The sequence below is a fragment of the Prosopis cineraria genome, unplaced genomic scaffold (assembly GCF_029017545.1).
Source record: "Prosopis cineraria cultivar Desert tree isolate PC_DT_omini unplaced genomic scaffold, ASM2901754v1 PC13, whole genome shotgun sequence".
NCBI classification, from domain to species: domain Eukaryota; kingdom Viridiplantae; phylum Streptophyta; class Magnoliopsida; order Fabales; family Fabaceae; genus Prosopis; species Prosopis cineraria.
The window spans coordinates 22,527,144-22,533,143 of record NW_026555344.1 but is presented as its reverse complement, the minus strand read 5'-3'; positions in this window follow the sequence as shown (position 1 = coordinate 22,533,143).

Genomic DNA, 6,000 nt, shown 5'->3' with positions numbered 1-6,000 from the left:
AATTAGATAAGTTAAGGTATTTGTATTATTTTTGGTATAAATTTATCAAAATATTCTAATAGTTCAGTGGTAACTACTATTTATGTTTATTTTTAGGTCCCATGTTTGAATCCTTATGGTGAATAAAAGGAGTCTTATTTTTTTTTCTCTTGCTTTTGTTTATTTTGTCTGATTTACATGATATTACCATTATGCCCTTTAAAAAAAAGAGAAACAGAAATAGAAACAGAGTCGGACATAAATCACATGCACACCCAACTTTTTTTTTCATTTTTCCATTTTTGAATCTTCAAGAATCTAGTGAGAGAGGGAACCTTCTAATCAAACCTCCACCGCCTTCTCGCCTCCTCCATTTCAATTGATCATCGTCATGGGTATCGAGTTCACCGTGAGTTTATCGCTGTAAAGATTTCGCTCAAGATCTACCTACTCCATCTCTGTTCAAGCTTCACTATTGATTCCTTGTTTTCTCTTTCTCATTGGCATCGTCTGGATGCTATGAGTAGAGTTCGTTCCTCTCCCTCTTCCTTTGTGCAATAGCATCTTCTCCTTCCTCCACCACTGCGTTATCATTGATGACTGTGCTCCCCTTCCTCCTCTGTTTGTGTGTGTTGTGGCAGTGCTCATGGGTAGCCATGGAAGCTTGATTTTTGTCCTCTCTCTAGTTTGATTCTGTGCACACGTATGTATTGGTGAGTGAGGTACAAACTCTCCATTTCTTCCGTTCATCTGCGCATGCGTTCGAAGAAGCAGGAGCTGTTCATTTCCCTTTGTTCTTTGTTCATCCTCCCTTGTTTCTCATTGTAGACATCTTCGCTCCTCTCTCGTTCATGCTGTTGCAGATTCTTCTTCCTTCCTCCTCCTTGTTCGTTTGCTTAGGATCATTTCTTTCTCTGCTGGGTCATGCTGGTTCCAAGTGAGGAGCGTCGAGTTTTCTTTTTGCTGGTTGTATGGGTATGTGTCTATTTAGTTGAGATAATATTATTTAGTATGTGAGGTTACTGCTGTGCTTGATTATAGAAAGGGAGTAGGTTTCTGAACCAAGCAAAAATCTGTCTATTAAAGATGTTGTTTGTGCTTGGAGTATAACTAAATTTATATTGATTTTGTTGAAGAAATAAACTTGGGATGCCAGATTAAATTTTATATTGATGCTGTAGAATTGTTAAATAAATTATGGGATGGTATTTGAAGGAAGAAATTACTATTAAAATTTAAAAATTAGTGCTTATAAGATGTTTGACAAAATGCTTGAAAGGATGAATATTGGTGGATGATAGGGAATAGATGTGATGATTGTATTATTGATAATTAAATTGTTATGGAAGAGAATTATTCTATATACAAAAAAGTTGAAACTAGAAATAAGAATAGTTTGGAAATAACATTATGAATTAGTAATTCAAGAGCTAATTTGTTATTAAGATATTAGTCATTAGAATGTCTATGAAATGTTTGAAAAATGTTTAAGAGCTGTCTGTGTTACTTTTTGAATTATTTTAGACTGATGATGATGATAATAATAAGATATACAAAAGAAAATAACAATGGTATTTCTTGGGCACTAGGATTTAAAGAGCAAGCATTACTGGAAGAGGACCAGTTAGAAGTAAGTTACTTATTTGAAAAATTTTCAAGTAAGCGGATAGTGTCCCAACTGATATTTCATTAAAATCTCCTTTATTTAAATATTATACTTTTATGCAAATTCTTTTTACGACAACAATGTGATTATGAGACATTTTGTTGATTAAATTACTTTATTTCGTGAAATTATTTTATCAGAATTTGATCATTTTAGTTAATCAGTAAATATAAGTTTGAATTCTAATTGTGGGATTTCAATTTGGAAATTATTGGATTGCTACGGAAAAACGATTCATGCGAGTTCGACATTAAAAAGAAAAAGTTTATTGAATAGTAATCAATTTCTCGCATGTTTGAAATCAAATTTGAAAGGGATTTTATATAGAACACTGGTTGCTAATGGCAGTTCTGTTAGCCATTGGCGCGCCATGGTACACCTAGCTAGCAGGGTGTGTATAGGAGGTGTTAGCTCCATGCGATGGCCAACGCACGTGAAATGGAGGGATGGTTACTCACGTTTGGTTAGCATTATCCTCGTGGACTAGGTGTTCACGTTTGTTTCGTGGCTTCAGCTACGTTTGATTACTTACTCTCGTGGATTGTGTGTTCACATTTGTCTTCGTGGCAAGACCTGCATTTGGTTATTTACCTTCGTGAATTTTGTATCCACATTTGTTAATTGTTCTGATAAGTCCCTGTAATATGAATTTGATTATTTGATGATTTTACATTCCATGGGTTTTTAATTAGTGAATTATTTATAATTATTTATTTATTTACTTTCTTGCAATCAAGTGATAATAATACTTGATATGATATTTTAATAGTTCAAGATTTTATTTAAGCTTTATAAAATTCTTTTATTTTTGAAGTTTATTAAATTTTTATGAAAATCATTGCCTCTTTGAATTGCATAATTGTTTTAAACTTTTCCTTTATTCATGTTCAATTATTTATTGTTGGGACGTTAATCACTGGAAAAGATATTTTGGTCACAGATGGTATAGTTGAACTTGTGACTCGAGATATCCACTGAAGAGTTTTATTGCTGAATTGAAGCAGAAGAACTATTTTTGTCAAATCCTAAATTAATGGAGAATTAGAACTTTATACCTACGTTGGCGTCTAACATTAGGTACTCTACAGGTAGGATCCTTACATTTCTTTTAAAATTAAATATCTGATTTAATATTGTAATAATTTCTAATTATTCTATTAAAGTGTTTAACGTATTAATTTTAGAGTTTCTTCGATTACGGCTTAAGGGATATGAGTTTTGTGCCCATATCCCATGCCAGTCACACCTGATTTTTGGGGTGTGACATTTTTCGTACTAGAAGCAAACCAAGTGCAGCCCTTCATACTGAAATTTATATTCTTCCCCAAAGTTGGTGAACGAAGTGAGTGATGGTTGGCTCAGATCAATCTCAATACATACTCGAGCAAAACTACCCTTATCTGATATAAAAGTTTTCCTATCAATCTTTAGAATTGTTCCCACCATGATACCAATCCGTCTGAGTGATTCCATGCTGTAGAGTTCCACCGGCAAGTCAAGAATATGAATCCAAGTAGCGATCCACCTTTGAGTTTCAACTTTCCAAGGATTAAAATTTGGCCACCATCTCCCGACTAGTAAATAGTGGTCATCAATCATCCACGGTCCCTCTTGGTAAGCGAAATCTAGGTCTTCCTGTTTCGAGAAGGAGACAATGAAATATCTATTGTTTAATGGAGTAATTCTCATAGGTTCCATGATTCTCCACATTCTCTCCAATCTCGACTTTAAGACTCTCAGTGGGATATTTTTTCCCAGAATTTTCACAATTAATGAATTCAACCAAGGTCGACGCCATGCCATTTGTTGTTTCACTTGATACCTTGAGTTCTGGGCATCTCTTCCTTCCAGATTCATTGTCACATGTTTCTTCATCTGAGTTAGCACTCTGCTTCCTCTCTTGAGTGTTTTGCTTTGCAAAGTATCCTTTCCAACCCTTAAACAAAACTTGTAAATTGTTTTATTTTCAACAATAGTAATTTAGTCATTTATATAAATTTATTAATGATAAAAAAATTTTTAAAGATTTTAGTAAAATTATGACATTTTAAAAGATTAAATTTTTATTTATATAATTTAGAGAGATTTTATTGTCATTTTCTTATATTTATGAGTAATATACTTGGGCACTTGAATGCAATTTTCTCATACTATTTGAAAATGTTTGTGAACAGTTAATATAACCACAAGCACACGGTGCCAAGTTTTTCCGTCATGCGTGAACGCTGCTTAGAGAGTTGTCAGAACCATTTTTCTCACTGCTGAAACTTTTAGTTTAGTGTGTATCCATCTTTGAGTGCTCTCTCTTCTTTTGTCTTCTTTGCTGATATTTGCTGTATACTTAAAACAAATTCTAAAGGTAACCCGTTCGTATAGAGACCGTAGAGTGCGACAAAACAGATATGTCTTCTCTTTTACTAAGCAAACTTTTGAACATGGGGTTTCTGACGTGTATTTTTTTAATGCTTTTTGTAATGTTCCAACCTGCCAATTTTGTGTTTTGTTTTTTTGGATTATTGGCTTTTAATAAAAAAAGAAAATAAAAATTTTGATACCTTAAAGTCTCAAAATAGTGAGTTTTTGTATTTTGTTTTACAATTTTTCAAAAATAAAAGTTTGTAACTGTGATATTTTTCTTTAAGGATAAATATTTTCAAACTTTTTATATTTTATTATTATTAGAAACTTTTAATTATAACTGATATTCGTCTAAGATATGTATGATATTTTATGGATAATTGTCCCATTTATTTGGAAATGAATGGCTTTTATTTAAATATTCCCTTTAAACAATCAAATATGAATATTTTAGTGTATATGAATTAGATTATATTATTTTAATTAATACTTGTCAAATTCCAAGTAGTCAGTTGAACCATTAACCTTCAAGTTAGAGTCCAATGATTGAATGACAGGTCCAGTTTTTAATATTTTGATTTTGTAGTAGATGCAACGTTCTAAGGACAAATATTTATTCTTTTAAATGCATTATTATTATTTTTTTTGTGGCCATTTGCATGAGTTTTCTAAACTGTTAGATCGATCATACGATTGTAACATTATAGGATATATGTGAGAGGATTTGATTCCGGCTGAAACCGGACTTGCCAGAAGCCGATTGACATTACCAAAAAAAAAGGGGGGGTAATTTAGGCATTATATAGCATGCTTGCTTTTGGCAATATATATATATATATATATAGCATATTTTGTCAAATTTAAATTTATGGGTGATAATTTAGTGGCAATATTAATAATTTTACGCCGAATATAATTCACCTTCCTCAATTATTGAACAATATGGAAGGGACATATGTTAACGAAGACAACACAAAGTTAATTTTCAAACAAATAAATTGGCAAAAATGCGCAGCATAATTAATAATTGTATCTGCACATCCCCGTGAATCTAATTCTTGTGACAACTTATACGCAGTTTTTCAATTTTCAACTCTATCAATAGTCTTTTGTTCCATTCATATAATAACTTGAACCAGATTTTAAAGTAATAATTTTTAAAAATTGAAATTACTATTGCTGAGTTTCTGTGTTCATAATTTTATATAGTATGAATAATAATAGTTAATATATCAATATTTATAAACGGGATAAGGGAGACCATTTGAGGAGAAAATTAAACCAAGAGTTTTTTAAGGAAAGGGACAACTGAAATATCTTGGGTCATTATATTATGTCTAATTTTTTTAATCCTAGTGGGGGTAATTGCCCCTATAAACCTTAACATTGGTATGTTTCCTGGCCATAATTGTTGCTCTCGGTGCCACTGACACAATGGGAAACGATGAAACTCTTCCTTTCTTCACTCAATTCTTCCAGTTTGAAGCCAGCTATGCTAGCTTCCCAACTTTCTTGTATGTCGTCCATCACTTTCTTTCTCAATTTTCCTTTGACAAGAATTAATTTCAGGGAATGATATATGAGAGAGAGAGAGAAAGAGAGAGAGAGAGAGAACTAGCACAAGCATCGAATAGCTTCAGTTCATGAAGAAGTAGAAGACGATGATGAAGTTTGTGAGATCACCGGTGGTAGCATATCCCAAATATGCACTGGAAAAAGTAGTTTGTGCTTCAAAAACAAAGGAAGCAAAGGTCATGTAACACATACTCACACACACTTGCACAGATCTAAACAGAAGGGGAGATTAGGGAGAAAACTAAAATAGGGAGGGAGAAAAGAAAAAATAGGGAGGGAGAAAAGAGAAACCTTAATAACATCTCCATATAAAGCCAATTTTCATATTTCCTCTTACAAAATATTAAAACAACAAAAAAGAAATAACATATTAAAATAACAAAAGAAGACCTATTTCTTCCTAGAATAGTAATAATGTACTA